General features: G+C 37.6%; 1 long non-coding RNA gene and 1 other non-coding gene across 2 annotated transcripts; both read right to left on the bottom strand.

The window, feature by feature from the left end:
* Positions 1–4,819: 4,819 nt before the first annotated feature.
* Positions 4,820–4,982, bottom strand: LOC114239850 (U1 spliceosomal RNA). Its single transcript, XR_003624471.2, has one exon. It is a non-coding gene; the product is annotated as a U1 spliceosomal RNA (small nuclear RNA).
* Positions 4,983–14,180: 9,198 nt separating this feature from the next.
* LOC149502335 (uncharacterized) lies at positions 14,181–16,719 on the bottom strand. The gene is made up of 4 exons (XR_016323552.1): positions 16,604–16,719; positions 16,356–16,427; positions 15,779–15,899; positions 14,181–15,687 (listed from the first exon to the last, which is right to left on the bottom strand). It is a non-coding gene; the product is annotated as an uncharacterized LOC149502335 (long non-coding RNA).
* Between the last annotated feature and the right edge of the window lie 1,611 nt (positions 16,720–18,330).

Genomic DNA, 18,330 nt, shown 5'->3' on the forward strand with positions numbered 1-18,330 from the left:
ATTTGACGCTTAGGTATTTGACCTTCAAGGCCCACGGTATGGGCTGGCCAAAGAATTCAATAGCGGGCATGGTATTATTGAGCCTGATTCTGGGCGAGGTACTAGCAGTGGTGTCAAGAGGGCGACCCCTTTTGAAGAGCATGGCTCTGCTTTTCGTGGGGTCGTGGTCTAGGTGCCACTCCCGGAACCAATGATCTAAGTTGGTGGCCTAGATCTGTAGTTTACTATGCACGAACAACATCTTCCTACTCGAGTAGTGGATAGTCGTATAACTAGCGCGTTTGTCGTTTATATATAAGCTAAAAAATAGTCGGCATAGAGAGAAACCTTGCGGGACTCAGGCCGAGATTTCATGCAGGAAAAAGCTAGTTTCCCCTTCCACTAGAAATGAATGATTCCTCAAGAAGTCTCGTATGATGAGTACGAGACTGCAATGTGATACAGTTAATACTAAATTAAACTGGCACTCACAGCAAGTTTAATTTTAGTTTAACTGGAACTCACAGCAAGAGCCTCGCCCTTGCTCTCCAAGGCTTCAGCCCACCTGTGAGTAAGGTATACAAGAAGATCGCCAGCTGAGCGACCGTGACGGAAACCGTACTGTCGGTCACTGATCAGCTGGCGATCTTCAAGATAGTTCAGGAGTTGTATATTTATTATTCGCTCCATCACCTTGGAAAGCAAGGAAGTTATCGCGATAGGCCTATAGCTCGATGGGTCCGACCGGTCACCCTTCTTGGGGATAGGGTGGACGTGGGCGGTCTTCCATGAAGACGGAACCCTGTTAGCGCAATAAGAGAGGCGATACAGGCGCGTTAGCGCAGGCGTCAGCTCAGGGGCGCACGTTTTCAGAACCACTGTAGGGATGCCGTCTGGCCCACTCGACTTATGGACGTCCAGGAGTCGGAGTTTCCGCCTGACTGCACATTGTGTAAAGCAGATCTCCGGCAGGGAACTATCACACCCCGTCGTCCACGGTCGAGTTCGAGGCGAAGAGTTTGACCAGAAGGTCAGCCTTCTCTTTCGCACTATGGGCCAGACTGTCATCGGACTTGCGCAGTGGTGGGAGACTAGACCTACAAAAGTTTCCTTTTGCGGCTTTGGCGAGCGACCAAAAAGCACGGCTTCCAGAGGGATAGCTCTTTAGTCGCTCGCCAACTCTAGCAACGTGCTCCGACTTCGCCCTGGCAATAATCTTCTTGTAGGACCTGGAAGCGGCGTTATATTTCCGCCTTTCCTCTGAGATGTTAGGGTCCTGACGTCTCCTGGCATTATCCCATGCCACGTATGCGGACCGCTTGAGGTGTGCAGCATCCCTGCTGGCATTGTTATACCAGGGTCTGCTGCGACCCCCAACGGGCACTTCAGAGGAGGGAATAAACAATTCCATCCCCTGGAGCACCACGTCTTTAAGACGGTCCGCACAGACGTCAGGATCAGCAGAGGAAAAGCAGAACCGCTCCCATGGGTAGGATGCGTAAAATTCACGTAATCCATCCCAATCAGCTGAAAAATACTGCCAAACTCTTCGATACCTGGTCGTCGTTCGACGACTAGGACGAGAGAGTGGCAGCACGGATAAGGCAATGATCAGACGATCCAAGCGGAGCGTCGACCACCACACTGTATCCGGCTGGATCGGTGGTCAGCAGAAGATCCAACAGAGAAGGCTCGTGCCCCTCAATATCTGGGACACGGGTGGGCTGTGTCACCAGCTGGGAGAGGCCGTAGGCCAGGGCGAAATCGTTGGCAGCCCGAACCGGGAGGTCAGTGGTTCTGGACCCCAACCACTCTTGGTGGTGAGCGTTAAAGTCTCCAAGAACCACCACCTCCGCAGATGGGTACTGCTCAAGCACGCGGTTAGTCCCCTCTTGCACATGCTCTATCAGAGCTGAACCTGCATCACTGCTCTGGGACCTGTACAGGCACGCGTAGACTCGGGTACAACCCCCATGGTCAACGCGCAGCCACAAGAGGGACAGGTCCCGTTGTTCAAGGCTTCGTAGACGGCGACAACAGACATCAGCCCGGATGAATACACACACCCCGGCTTTACGCAGGAAGTTGTGCTCCAATACGTAGCCGGGGTATTCAAGGTACGAAGTATCATCCGGAGCAGATATCTGCGTCTCCGTCAGAAAAAGGAGGAGTCTCAAGATGGTGGTGTACGGCGTCGAGGTTGCTGTGTAGGCCCCTTACATTGCTGAAATCCACATTAAATGTGGAATGGGGCATCGCCGACAAAACCCTTTTCCTTTTTTGTACTGTCATGTTTGATTTTTTTTTTTTGTTTGGAGAGTGGGAATGGGTGGCGTAGGAAGTTCGAAGCGAAATCATGACAATACCTGAATAAAGCGCGGAATACAGTACGTGCTCGACCACGGGTTGCGTGAGAGACTGACGCAGGGTATGGAAGGGCCCCCAGTCCACCCTGCGTGCGATCGCCGGGATCCACTCTGGTCTCCGACTCCGGCACGACGACCGCACGGCAGGATTTTACACCGGTTGGCGGGACAGCTTCCCGGGGCGGAGTTTAGTAGAGACACCCGGGTTCAGGTCCCCAACTGACCGGCGGGCGGCGGCGAACACCGTTTCACTGGGTCTCCCTATACCCCCGTCAAACAATCACGTCCCGCGAGCTCGCACGCACGTCTGCTCCGCATGTTCCAGGCATCATCAAGATTCACCCCGAACAAGGAAGAGAAAAGGGAAGGAATAAAACTGGCTCTCCAACCCACACGCCGGAATGCGCCGTTATGCCAGACTTTGTCGATCTCCTTCGCGAAATCGAGGGCTCCCGCGGGAACGGGTCTGCATCTGTTTAACCCTATTAAGATGTGCTCCGTGAGGCAGTGTACTTGTTGGATACATGAGTGTTTCCCGTGGAATCGAAACTGTTCGTTGATCATTATGCCTTTTGAGTTGATGAAGTCCAAGAGTCGTTTGTGAAATTTGTATAATTTAGCCTTTCGTATAATTTGCCTGAAGCTGGGAGGCGACTGATCGGGCAGTAGCTCGCGGGTTCGCTTTAAATTTTCCAGGTTTGTATTTGCCGATAACTTTCGCTTCTTTTTACACGGCAAGAAAAATGCAGTTCATCACAGCGGCGTTTAAAATGGAGTCAGTGAAACGTGAAAAAGAACTACATAACCAGATAACAAAATTTAATTGATTAATCTAAATTTGATTATAAAGTAACAGTTTTCATTAAATGTTTTTAGTATTTCCATTCCATTTACAAATGTTGCTTACTTTTAATCAAGAAAAAGCTTTGTAAGAAATTTTGACCCTGAACTTTTACGTCACGCTTTAGTACCAAATACCTAGGCATCAAAGTTGATGAAGTCGTCCCGAAAATAGGGTTTGAGTAAGTAATTTGTCAAGATTGGATCCGATAACATCGACATAAATTTGGAACATACCTATAGTTCATACCTATCGTTAGTAGAACATATCTTTAGTAGTTGTTTTGTGTTTCATATTTATTTATTAATAATTTTATTTCTACATATAACCTAAATAGATTTAAAGGTTAAAATGAGTACAACATCAATCATTATATAATAGTGGGCGTACAAATAAATTATCCGTTTTTCTGATCGAGGTGTAAAACTAATTTCATAGCTGATAACTTTGATACACATAAAAGTGTAAAATAATATGGAGGTTCATTATTTGCGCTGTGGCTGTGGTAAACTAATTAAAATGGTAAATTAGTTAAATCATTAATAAGTCTTGCCAGCTAAATCCCGCACGCTTCCATTGAAATAAAATGGAACCGTTGATGCGTACAAAGAGGCGTGTGTGAGTATTTCACTATATAGGTACATAGATTCTAGGCCATAGTTAGGTATTTCAGTTCAACGTTTCTTCTTTTCTTTATTATCATACCTTATAATAAATACCTTTTAGAATAATCTACACATAAAAATGCCTTCTTAAACCGTCAATTATATATTATTATATAGAATTGTACATTCTGAAGCCTTTGTCGCGTAAAGGATAAGAATAATTGAGAGATACAACAACCCTGTAGGCGGTTATTACTTTATCTAAGAAAATACACATCAATACATATAAATAAAATTGGAGTGTCTGTTTGTAATATTGAAATAATCGCTTTTTACTACATGCATAACAATATGAATATGTAATACGGTACATACACCAAAATACATTTTTTACAATTTTTGTTTGTCTGTTTGTTCCGGCTAATCTCTGGAACGGCTGGACCGATTTTGAAGAGACTTTCACTGATAGGTAGCTGATGATATAAGGAGTGGCTTAGCTTAGTCCACCCAACTAAGCAATAAAAAAATAATAAAAAAACAGAGAATCTACCACCGGATCGGAATCGCGACCTATTGAGAAGAGCCGGCGAGAAATTCAGTGGGCTGATACGTTCTTCATCGTACGGGTAGGAAGCAATATTCCACCAGGACTTGCCGCGAAATACTAATATGTTTCAGTTTTAAGTGTGGGACAGCCATTAAAAAACATAATTGAGACACGAACCCCATATATTAGGTGTATTCACTTATATTCACTAGAGGCGAGGGTAATCTAAGCATGAATATTTTTCCTAAAATTTTCAGATTGCGTTGGTTGGTTACTTTTGTTTAAAAATACTTCTTTATTTTCTTACGTTTATTGCTTGTAGTGTATGCACTAATACAGATGATGAATTATATTTTTTAAACTTGTTTTGGATATTCGATTTCTTTATTATATATTAGAATTTAGGTGTAATATTTAATCGGCCGTTGTGCCAACCATACCATAGCAATAATATGTATATAAAGAGATAATATTTAGTGAGGAGGGGACAGCGCGTACGCAGTCTCCACTGCCAAAAATTGCGCGTCCGATTTATCCACATTAGGGATAATCGCAGGGGTTAACGAATCCGTAGTGCAATGGAAACATCTCGCCCTGGGGGAACTGCTTAATTGATTACGGTGTCCCCTATGGCAGGTAAGTATGATTCAATTATAATCACGCGTGGACCTGATTGAAACTATACTTATCTCGTCACCGCGATTCAATTTTGGCGTGTTTATCTGTGGACGCCACCTATTGACCATAACATAATTATATAGGGAAGGGAAGGGTTCTTAAAGATCCCATAGACACAACCCACTGAGCTTCTTATAGATTATCTCAGTGAGTCGCGATTTCGATCCGACGGTACATTTTGCGAAGCACTGCTCTTGCTAGGGCTAGTGTTAGCAAATCCTCTTAGCTTGCGCCCCGTGAGCTCACCTAACAGCCAGTGCGTTGTTGGAATAGCTCTTTCAGTTACCAGCGACCGAATAAGGAACAAAAGGGGGTCTTAAAATCCCTGTACAAGATAATTTGTGTTTATGCTGTGTTTTAATTCAATGATCTCAAAAAATGTTATAGATGAGCACATAATTAAATTGTAGTAACGAGTTTTATTTTAATCTAATACATTTTCCTTTATAAGCCTCAGGCTCTTGAAATACCTATTATCTACTAAGTAAAAGCACTTTACAAAACAAACAAGCCTCCAGAAGTCGTTAAAGCGAAACAAATACGTGGCTTCTCGGCTGAAAATTACGTTTCGCATTCGTAAATTGAACTGTTATTGCCCAATAACAAAAAAGGAATTTCTCGCTGCTTTCTTTCATTATAATCAAAAAAAGCGTGTCTTCAGAACCAAAGGTAATTAATAAGGAAAGCATGTGATTCGGTGTGGGTTTAAAATATCGATTCTTAGAGATTTAATAGATTATGTATTACAGAAAAATAGATATGAAATATATGATAGATAAGTTTTAATTAAAAAATACATACTTTTTTTAATGATGTTGTTTTCTTACTCCTTTTGTGCTTAGCTAAAAGAAATATGAGCACAACTCTGCATATTGTTATTTAAAAAATATATCACTGAAAAAATGGTGTTTGTGGTTTAGTTATGTATTTTGATTAATGTTAATGCTAGTTATGTTATTTATTTTGGTGTATATAATAAATAAAATATTTGATCATAATATGCCATTGCAATGGATATATGGAGATTGCCTATGTAGCATGATAATAGGACATGCTGCGACCGACCGATCCCACAAAATGTATGAAAAAGACAAGAACAAGAAGATTTTAATGTTCTATATTTGTGGGTTTGTTAATATTTGCATTCTAAAGGAGTCAGTGGTGGTCCACAGGAGATGGAACTGTAGTGCGGTTAGTAAAGTCGTGTATGGGTAATGAGATCAGACTATGTTTATTAATAATAAAAAAAACCATAGAATAGTTATCTATAAGAGTTGACAAAATGAATACATACATATTTAGCGACAGCTACTTTTTTTGGTTGTTATAAAATACATACAATACAGTTATTATTTACTGGTGGTAGGACCTCTTGTGAGTCCGCACGGGTAGGTACCACCGCCCCGCCTATTTCTGCCGTGAAGCAGTAATGCGTTTCGGTTCGAAGGGTGGGGCAGCCGTTGTGACTATACTGAGACCATAGAACTATATCTCAAGGTGTGTGGCGCATTTACGTTGTAGATGTCTATGGGCTCCAGTAACCACTTAACACCAGGTGGGCTGTGAGCTCATCCACACATCTAACCAATAAAAAAAAAAAAAACCCATACTGACGTTAGTTTTTTTTTTCCTACCTAAGCTGATAGCCTTTTTTTTTTTTTGGTCAGGAGGAAATCGCCGGACTTCCGCCCTTTTCTGGGGATACTGGGCGGGGTATGTCAGAGTCGAACTGACTAAAACCTCCTGTCACTCAACAACCAACGTCCAAACCTCGCATGAGACAGAACTCATGACAAGGCAAAGGGGGGAAAGTGAAGCGTTTAGTGCGGAGCACATCTCTCCCATCACCCTCCCCCTCGGGACGCCGGACTGGCGGTCGTCGGCGCCATGACCACCAGCCCTCTCGGTCGGCAGACTGTCCGAAGCCCGCCTAGATGGCGCCGGTTAGAGTGGGTAAGCTGATAGCCTTGGGAACCTATTTCAGCGTAACCTTACCTAGTAGGAGAGCTGACGGGGCTCAAATCGGAGTGATGCTAACACTGACCCTAGCAAGAGCAGTGCTTCGCAGAATTATCATTGGATCGGAAACGTGACCCACTGAGAAGATTCGACGAGAAACTCAGTGGGTTAATTCGCTCGTCGAGCCCTTCGTCGCAAGCGACGGGTTCAACGAGAACGGTGACTGGGCGTTACAGTAATTAACATAGTTTTGTAAAAAATGTTCCTAATTTGGTTCCGAAAAACGGAGCTATTCACGGAAACGATTTCAATACCCGCTGCCCAATGAACGCTATAAATAAACCTTTCCGTTAAATAAGAATTTATGAGTTCGGACACAACTTTACATAATTGAAAAAAACCTTCGAAATGAAAAAAGATTATTCTGGATAAGTCTTGTAGCCGTGAGGACGTATAATTGGCTCTCCTCGACACATTTCACATTTCATCAAATGCACATTAAATGTAATGTGTAGAGATTTTAATTTATATTAATAATATTTGGTAGGTCGTCGTTTTTATTATTTATTTATAGCATAAAATGAAAAGCACCAAATGATTCAGTAGGAGCCGCAGTAGTAGTAGTACGAGTAGACTACAAGAATGTTGATTATTATATCACAAACTTCACTATTCCAATAAATTCACTATTCCATCGTTCAATCGCTAAGGAATGCCTCATCAATCCAGTCTGCTAGCCCTTTCGACAACTCATTATCCTTGAGAACACATACCCGCTAACAAGAGGCGTGTCCATAATTGATTGGATAGTCAGCAAAACTGCCTATCTATACTAATTGTATTATAAAGAGGAAAGATTTGTTTGTTTGTTTGTTTCGAATAGGCTCCGAAACTACTGGACCGATTTGAAAAATTCTTTTTCCATTAGAAGCCGACATTGTCCCTGATGAACATAGGCTACTTTTTCTAATATTTTTTTTTATTTTTTTTTTTTGGTTTCATGTGTGTTTTAATGTTTCCGAAGCGAAGCGAGGGCGGGTCGCTAGTTAACAATAAAACAGCTCTACCTAGCTAGCGTAAATCACCGGCCTGGCTGTTTTTTTCAACGAAAGAGTAACGTCTGCGGTATGAAAGGTAGATTAGATGTTATTCCAATGCAACTTCGACAGGAATAAATCAAGCAATAGTCAGCGGCTTGGCTCGGCCCCTGGTATTACCTACTTTTTTAAGCAACGGTAACTACCCAATCACTAGGTGCTCTGCACCAGGTATGCTCATCTTATAACAAGGACAACAAAAAAAAATTGGGCGGACTGCCATGTTGTTACTATTGGTACCGGTATCCGTAGACCCAGTAGTCAGACAAGAGAAGAGCCGTGAGATCGTTTGTTAGTATTCTTTACGACTACTTTAAAAGTTCATGAACTTTACCGCAAGATTTTAAGTTGGTACGCGAACCTATAAACATTTCAACGGGATTGCCGCTATCTGCCTTGAAAAGTTTATTTTTTTATTTAATAATCTATGGATAATATTCTAATTCGTACAGAAAAATTCTTTATAACATATTGCTAACATGTACATGAATGTCACTCAAGTAAATCGTCTAAGACGGAATTTGTACGTGCTTTGAAGCGGCACATCAATCAACCCCTTGTTACTAATTTGATGGAAGGAAAACGCGGCGCTTTAGATGTCTAGCTTTGTGAAGATAATCGTACACATTTGTATTGGTTAAGGCTAATATTCTGAGTTTGTCTTCAACTGTGTTTGATATGAGTAATGGTGGCAGTGAACTCTGTACAAATTCTTGGAAAAATACATTAAGCTGTTATAGTTAAATTTCTCAAGATTCTCCGTACAAAAAATACGATTATTTTTCATCGAAAACCGATTACGTCCTTAGTCATTGGTACGCCGAGAGTATCTGAAAATGTTTGTCTTAATAAACTACGCCATCACTAACAAAGGCTTTACAGACATAAATAATTAATCACACTCGATTTATTGTCGATTTTATTAAGGAAAATCGTTTCTTTTGAAACTAAAAGTGAGAAGAAAGTAAGTGAATAATTATTAATAATCACTACATAGTATAAAACAAAGTCGCTTTCTCTGTGCTTATATCTGTCTGTCCCTATGTATGCTTAAATCTTTAAAACTACGCAACGGATTTTGATGCAGTATTTTTTAATAGATAGAGTGATTGAAGAGGAAGGTTTATATGTATAATAACATCCATTAAATAGTGGAGAATTCAATAATAAATTACAGTTTCCGAAGCGAAGCGAGGGCGGGTCGTTAGTTAATAATAATTAAGGAACAATGAGATATCCCATAATTTTGATTTGTTTGAATTTTTTTCCTACCTATGCTGATAGCCTTGAGATGCTATTTCAGCTTCGCCCTAACGTGTAGGTGAGTTCACGGGACTCAAACCGGAGTGTTGCTAACACTGGCCCTAGCAAGAGTAGTGCTTTGTAGAATCTACCACCGGATCGGAAACGCGACCCACTGAGAAGATCCGGGGAGAACCTCAGTGGGCTGTGTCTTTGGGTTGTTTTGAGAAACTCGTTTACAGAATAAAAAGGGTCGCATAGCAACAGCGGGATAGAGAAAGCAAAACAGCGCTGTTGCAACAAGATGAAAAGCAACAATATTTCGCAAATGAGTTAACCGAAGCGTTATCAAAGTCAGCGGTGTCAAGTTATTGGGGTCACGGTGGACGGACAGAACCGAATAATAATTTAATTGAACAAGTGTGTCAATCGTTCCTTAATTTATTACTATCATATTATCAGAGAAACGGCACACGCGTACCTATCGACTTGTTTTTGTCACCTAATTCACACACGCGCGCGCCGTATCGGGTTCGTGTTATGTGTTATCGCAACATTTTTAAGGTTTTTTTTTCAGTTACCCGTTCATTATTTAAAAGAAAGAGGCGGAATATGACAAACGAATAAATGCAGAGTGTATGAGAATAAAATAAGCGTCTAATTTATCGGGCGCCACTTGTGGCAGCTATTTTAGAAATATCTCGTACGTTATCAGTTCAAACATAAACGACCGAATAACAACAACAACAACACATTAGGGATGAGACCATTATTAATTGTCTAAACATAATTATTTAATAATCATTATAAATCAATAATAATCATAATTTCATGTTTAAAGAAATGCTTACTGTTCAATTATCGATAAATCTTTTAATTTCTAGTGAAATATTGTGTTTGTGATGTTTTTATTATATATGTATGAATAAATGTTACCAAGGAAAAATAATGGAAATTTTTATTGCCATAAAATGCATAAGCCTATGGCCAAATCGATCATAAGTTGTTATTATAACTCTTAAGGTTTGTAAATGCCATAGATGCAGTCAACCATTGGCTTATCCCAGTTTTCTTTTAAAAACCTATACTGAAAATTGACGTAAGACTTTGAGAAACAGGAGTATATTCTAAAGCTCAATTGTACGTATTACAAATGGTCTTTGCAAAGGAACCATGGTTGAACACTCTGGTTCCAGATACTTGGTAATTGCTTTGGCCAGTTGTAGAATAATCATCCAGCCGTCTACTTCGTTTAGAGACCATCGAATACAAAGGACAGAAGTCTTTCCATAGACCCAGAGCTCCATAGACCCAAAGAAGTTCCAAGCGGTTCACGAAACTAGGATTGTGGACAATCTATGGTAAACGGACCCTTTTTTTTATAGATCCAAGTGATGTTAATAAATCGCGCGAAACCGAACTTAAGATCGAGTCTTTGACCAGACGTGTGCAGCTATTCCTTTATGTAGTTCCTCTGTATAGTTTAAAAAAATTATTTGTGCTTGAAAAACTATCGTCATTACATCAGATCACAGATGTTGAAATCTGCTTTTGAGCTGCTGCACCGATAAGGCAATAAATTGGAGTTCCACCCTTCATCACTCAAAAAGACTTGAATGCAATTATGCACATTCAGGATTTTTTTTGTTCTCTCACGTGAAGTGAATGAATGACGTTTGGTGGCTGTCTTAAGCGCACATAGTACTTTCTCAGAAATAGTGTAATAAAAATCAAACCCGCAAAATTATAATCTGCGTACTTACTGGTGGTAGGACTTCTTGTTAGTCCGTACGGGTAGGTACCACAGCCCTGCCTACTTCTGCCGTAAAGCAGTAATGCGTTTCGGTTTGTAGGGTGGGACAGCCGTTGTAACTATACTTGAGACCTCAGAACTTATATCTCAAGGTGGGTGGCACATTTACGTTGTAGATGTCTATGGGCTCCAGTAACCACTTAACACCAGGTGGGCTGTGAGCTCGTCCACCCATCTAAGGAATAAAAAAAAAACTGATAAGAATTAACAATAACGCCGAATGTAATTTTAATACTGCAATCACAGTCTGTAGCAAAGAATCTGAATATATTAAAGTTTTCAATTGGTAATGAACAGAAACATGTACCTCTAAATTGAAAAGTATACCCAACAAAGACTGAATTTACTTATTCGAGACGGATACTCGCCGTAAAACAAAACATAAACGAAACAAAGTACAAATTATTCATTGGAGATAATGGCGAAAGCTTCGAATTAACATTTAATCTACTTCACGGAGTCTGCACGTAAAGCGATCGATTTTCGATGCTTAATTCGTGTAGTCCAGGGGCTCCCAAACTTATTTTGTCTACTGCCCACTTCGAGAATAAATTCTTTTTTACCGCCACCATTTTTTCACCTACTATTCCATCCACTATAGCAAGAGCTCAGTCGGCGTCTAAGAGTCGTTCAAGATGAAATTATAAATCGCCTCCCAAGCCTCACAACGCCCTCATTTTTTTCTGTGTCTCTTACCGCCCCCCCTTTAGGCCTGCAGTGCCCACAAGGGGGCATTATCGCCCACTTTGAGAAAGGCTGGTGTAGTCTGTTAAAAACTATAAATAATTATCGTTTAAATTGTCGCCTTCGTATTTTTCTTCGGCTAACGAAACGTTGCAACACACTTAACACATCCTTATTCGAATGTGGGACATAGCATAATTGGGCACTGCGATCGGTCGTCTGGTAAACAGTGACCTGTGACCGGTCATTATTATTAGCTTACAAATGTAGCGTGACTTCCTGGCGCATATCTCTCGACGCGTATCAGCGCGTGTTGCTATGTGCACGAAAACTGTATTCAGAAATAAATAGTTGGACTATAATAATTACGATGTATATATAATATATATTTTTTTGTAATACAAACACCCAAGTAATTAATTAAAAAAGCCTTGAATTATCAATAAAAATAATATTAAGCAAAATATTTTGTATTCATTTCATTGTCTTGAATAATTGTATTGTATTTTAAATATGTTATTATTATTATTATTTGGTCAACGTCACTCAAGAACATCGGAAATGATAGGGGAGAAGCCAAGGCGCTAATAAATAAACAAAAAAAAAGTTGTGTGGTGTCGTGGGACACCGGATAGCAACGAAGTTCCTTATAATAAAAAAAATATTAATTTTAAGTTCTATTCGAGGTATAAAGAAAATAATTATTCGGGTACACATTTTTATTATGATTTTTATTGATAAAATAAAATAAATCGCAAGGCTCAACTTACAGCAGCTTACTGCAGTACAATGGAGCAGTCTCGCCCTGGGGGAACCGCCTGCATGATCACGGTATCCCCTACGCCAGATAAGTATGATTTAGCAAGAGAAATACGAGAACGTCTATCAACTGTGTAACATCTCGTCACCGCGATTCAGGAATTGTTGAATTTACGTGCAGCGACATCTGTTGATAACAAACTAAATAGAAAAAATCTTACGTTACGGACGTTTTTTCCCGGTTAGGGTACCCCTCTGCATCGTCCCTTATGGAATTTCGTTCCAAAAAACATATATTTGTTGGTGTAATTTAAAGTTTCCGCTCTAAATTAAGGTATATGGGTGTTGAGCTCACCAAAAATCGTATAACAGATGGAATTGAATTGACTAAAACTTTCTGTCGCCCAAATCGGGGGACCAGCAGTCCTTGGAGTCACAACCGACCCCCTCGATGGGCTTACCTAGTACCAAAGTTATTCAGTATAGGAATTAAAAAAGGGGACTGGCATTTTGAAAGAATAATTTGCTTTTCTGCAGAGTTCAACTGATATCCATTAAAGACGGCGATCACTCACCATTAGTTGGGCAATTTCTTCGAATTCTTTTGAAGATCAATAAGCATAAACCGGGTTAAATGGTGGTTCGTTTTTCAAATAAAAACAATAGGTAAATAGCACTAAGATACACCACTATGAATGAGTGATGGCATAGTATTGGTAATTTGACGTACCAGTGTAACATTATTACAATTATTGAGTATCACATCAATATGTTTGATTAAGATTTCATTCTGATTTCATCCAATTCTAGATATACGTTTGCTTTAATATCGTTATATTCGTATTTTATCAGCTCGTATAATGGCTTTTCAGTAATCTCACGAATATTGAACGAGATAACAAATTTACACCCACACACACACACACTCGTAAAATCCAGATACCGAATTTTACTTTAGATAATTTGGTTATTATGAGATATAACAATAATTAATACGTGAAGCAAAAACTTTGTATCCCTTTTTACGAAAATTGCGCGGACGGAGGAGTATGAAATTTTTCACACTTATAGAGAATATAGAGAAGAAGTGCACAATGCTAATATTTTTTTTAAATAATGCATAAAAGATACATTAAATCAATAAAGAAAACATTACACACACTACATACCATGTATTTGACGCACACACGTATGCATACTATTTATTGTCAAACTTTTGTTCTTGACGTCTGTTGTCAAATTGAGAATAGATTAAATATTGTTTGCCTTTGTTAATATTTTTTATAGTGTAGTCCATAGATTATACACTTAATATATTTGAGATAGATGCGCAACTCTCATTTTTATTTTTGCTTTAGTTAGAGCCCAGGACAGCAGGCGTCGCTGCTGTCGATTATTAATCTCCCTACCCCCCACCAGGTGGCTTTTTTAGTAATTTTAATATTTTTTATAATTAACTCTCTTTATGAAAAAATCTTATCGTTTAGAATCGCTGAAATTCCCGGTAGTACTTATGAAATATTAAAGAACGTTTGATTGTGTTCAGCATTCTAATCGATAAGACCTTTTCATACAGAGAGAAAACAGTTTTTTTAAATAAAAAGCTGTAATTCTCTGTAAGCTATTTAATTTCCCTATATTACAAACAATTTACTGTTAAAAGATAGTATGAACGTACAATTGTATAAAATTTCGAATAACAATAACTCCTCTAGATTAATCCTACTAGAGTACTTAATAACATTAAATCGAAAGTTATCTAAAAGTTAATTAAGTCTAGATAATCAAATCATTCAATGTCACTTAAGTCATTTGTGCGAAATATAAACATGTCAGCTTTCCATTACAAACATAGTAGACAATTTGAATTAAATTTAATAAATTTGTTTCTTAACTATAGCAGTTCTTGCTTAAAGTTGATCGTGACAGATCATGACCTTGTATGAAAATATTACATCTATAAACACTACCTATGCTTCGTCATACAATAATTGTCATTTATACTAGCATTGTAGAGATAATACACACACTAAAGTGAATACTAAATTATTCTTAGCATTCTTATAAACATTTAGAAATTTAAGAAACGATTAACCCACAATCATGTTCATAACATGTGACATTTTGTTCTGCACAAACGTTTTATTACATGATTTGAAAAACAAAAAATGTTTAAAAAATGTAATGATGATTTAAAGTACTCTTAAATATTGATAGTTTGTACTTAATGACGCTTATAGTAATCTTAGACATGATTACATTAGTTATACTTTTATTCCCTATCTAAATTATTTCTATTCTGACGTTTCTGATGCTTTAGCTTTGGTAATACTAGATGAAACAAACAGCAGATTGAAAGAAAATCATCTTAAAGTTAATTACATTCATTACAAACCAATAGTTTACATTTTGTTAAAAAAGAAACTGGTGTTCGTTACATGCAAATGAATTATAAACATACACATGCAAACATAAAACGTAAATTTATCTTTTAATCCAAATTAAATGTACACTAATATTACATCTAAATAATAGAAAGGGTTTCGAAAATTTTTATTGCACTCAACAGCAGACGAGCACGCAACCCGGCCTGTGATAAGTGGTCACCAGTGCTTATAAACTTCAGCAGTGCCATAGGGGTTGCTGTCTATCACTTAAGTTTTAATAAATTATTAATATACTCAGTCACAAGCATATTGATTTCACATAATGAAAATGTAAGAAACATAATCATGTTTGGGCATTTTCATTTATATCTGCTCATACAGAAAACACAACTTAGCAAATATATTCCACAGTAAATCTAAATAATTGCAAATAATGCTTTTAAAGACCGTTGACTTTTGATCATTAATTAAAATCATCTTCTCGTAGAATTTACAAAAGGTTATTTACAAAAATTTATATCAGTATTTTCATATATTACTAACTTACTAATTACAACTATTCAAACGTAATACTATAACTATAAGAACTAAACAACCTATTTTAAAACAAAATTGGCATCAATTTAGTTCTTATGAACTATTTCAATTATTAATTTATCAATTATAAACATATTTAAAAAAAATTAAGATCCCTTGAGAGTTCACGTTCCTTGCTGAATCAGTTTCTCTTCTGAAACGGAGAAACAAAGTATCTTAAGTATGTAACAAATATTGAAAAAATACGACCATGAAAAATTTAGTGTTAATGTAATCTTACTTACAAATTAATATATTACATAACACGTTCTGGTTCAAATATAGTGCATCAATATTTTCATGTTTCAGACATTTTAGTGCTCCTTATAATTTTTCCATAAAATTTTGTCATTATCAAACCTTTGTCTACAAAAATAAAAACATTATTTTATATTGGGTAGAAGGATGAACGTGGTCACAGGCCACTTGGTGTAACTTAGTTATCAAACACCAGGAAACAAAACGTGAATGCCATCATCTAACTTTGGATGTGAGATCAATTGTGCTGTATTTTATTTAAACAGGAAAGCATGACTGATTGATCATTCCAAAAAACTAGTTCGGGCCCACTTGACAATAAGCATATAATACGCTGAGTTGCAAAACATAAATACTTCCACCCACTCGAGACAATTTTATTATCTGAGGTGTGTGTGTGATAGTACGAGACTTAATACCGACTGTTTTGATCAAAACTTAACATATATGATAGCTAGGCAGCAGAAATAGGAAGGACCATTAGTTGGTGCTAATTCATTTAATTATATTATGAATAATAATTATGTTAGCAAATAATATACCGGGAAAATAGTGTAAACTCACCGTTATCAAGGCATCCGAAATAGCATTTCATTTTCGATCTTCGAGGCATGCTGATTTTTAATAATAAACATTCTGTAAGAAATGAAAATAGTTACACAGGCTTACGAAACGCTAACGAAGAAAAAAGTATTGGAGCCAAGTTATGTCTAAAGAGAATTCAAAACAGAATTTCTCAATGTCTAATCGTCTAATATTCTCATAAAGCTAAAAGTTGCTCTAAATTAATACTACAACGTAAAATAACTCACACCAAGACCAAAAAAAAACGATTTAAAAAATTAAATCGTTACGACATTTTGAAAACTTTTTTTTTTTTTTGAGATTGTTTTACGGCCCTGGAATTTTGAAAACTTCAAAGCAGTGTTTCCACTTACGTTTTTTTTAACACATTTTACCCTAGTTTCTTTTGAATTTACCCTAAAATTTCCTAGACAACTTTCATAAATCCTTTATATGAGTCGACTATTATCAAAGCCGGCAATCTGACTTTTGGACAATGATTGGTAAATCAGAAAAACGAATTATTGACTTTATATTCCATTGGCAGTCACAAAACTCTTCGGAACGACATCTTAGATAAATAACAGGTTAACTATTAACCTTTATTTAATGCAGGTTTTGAACCGTATTCTTTGAAGGAGACGATTATATTCAAATAAATCTGTATTGACATATCAATAAATTTTTTTTGTCCAAATGCACAGATTGCCACCTTTGATAATAGACGACTCATATAGAAAGCGTAAATAAAATACAGAAAATAAACCACAGCATATTATTTAATGTAGGTATATATAATATAAACGCCCCCAGAAGATCATAGATCTATAGGATTAGAATTTTCAAGGAAGTCGACGCATTGCTTTTATATTCTTTTGCTGCACAACCTAACACTGTTCGGTTCTAAAATTGAGCAATTGTTTGCTGGCAAAGTTGGGAACTTTCTATGAAGCAAGCCGTTCAGGGTTTCATTAGAAAGCCTGTTTCTTTTGTCAGTTTTTAAATTTGAGAACACTGAATAATCTTTCCACCTCAGTCTTTGAAGAAGGAACTGCTAGCAAAAGTGAAATGACAATTACAAGGTTTTCGTAAATGAAATTACCATGATAATCTTTCATGGTACATGAAGTACCTGTATATTACAATACAAGTAAGTTCTGGTGACATCAACGAAAATAGGTAAATAAAAATTTGGCGGATTATACTTATTGGGATTCTGGGGAATCCCTAAGAAAAAGCAGTGGCTTAATCTATGATTTACTTTACTAGAGGGTTACTGTTGAATCAAACCTTTATAGTTTTTATACACAACTCTGTTTTATTCTTTTACTTGTCAACTCGACTTAATGTCATTCTCTCTCCATAAAATAAAATGTTCATTGTTTTACTTTAATTATCGTTTATTTTAAAATTCACAACAGTTACTAGTATAGGCTTTGCTTTTTACCCCGAAATATCCTAAATCCTGGTATTTTTTAAATTGTCTTTATCATCCAAAATATCAGCTATTTTTCCCTAAAAAAGGGAGAATTCCCTAAAAGTGGAAGCACTGCTTCAAAGTATGCTACATTTTTTATTGAGTCAGAACTCATATCTGCCATCTAGTGAGTTTATTAGATCATTAATGCCTAAAAGTTACAAAAATGACGTCGCCACAGGAGTAAGATGACGCTAGTTGTATGTTATTTTCCTTTGTATGGGAGTTGCACCCCCCTGGTGTAGTCTTGGAGAAATTTGTGATTATAGAAGTATAAAATACAATCATAATAGTGTACAAACTTACAATTCCAATTAATTATAGTCGAATTTCGACTACTGCGGGACCTCTAGTAACAATAATTTGAACAAAAATAATAGCTATACTTCGGGCCTTTTAGATAAATTCATTTTGGTTTAAATATCGTGCATTCTTCATGTTTGTTATGATTAGTAAATGTTCAATTCTCTGGAAAATACCACTAGACACGAAGAACGA

The sequence above is a fragment of the Bombyx mandarina genome, chromosome 09, assembly GCF_030267445.1.
Source record: "Bombyx mandarina strain Sakado chromosome 09, ASM3026744v2".
NCBI lineage: Eukaryota > Metazoa > Arthropoda > Insecta > Lepidoptera > Bombycidae > Bombyx > Bombyx mandarina.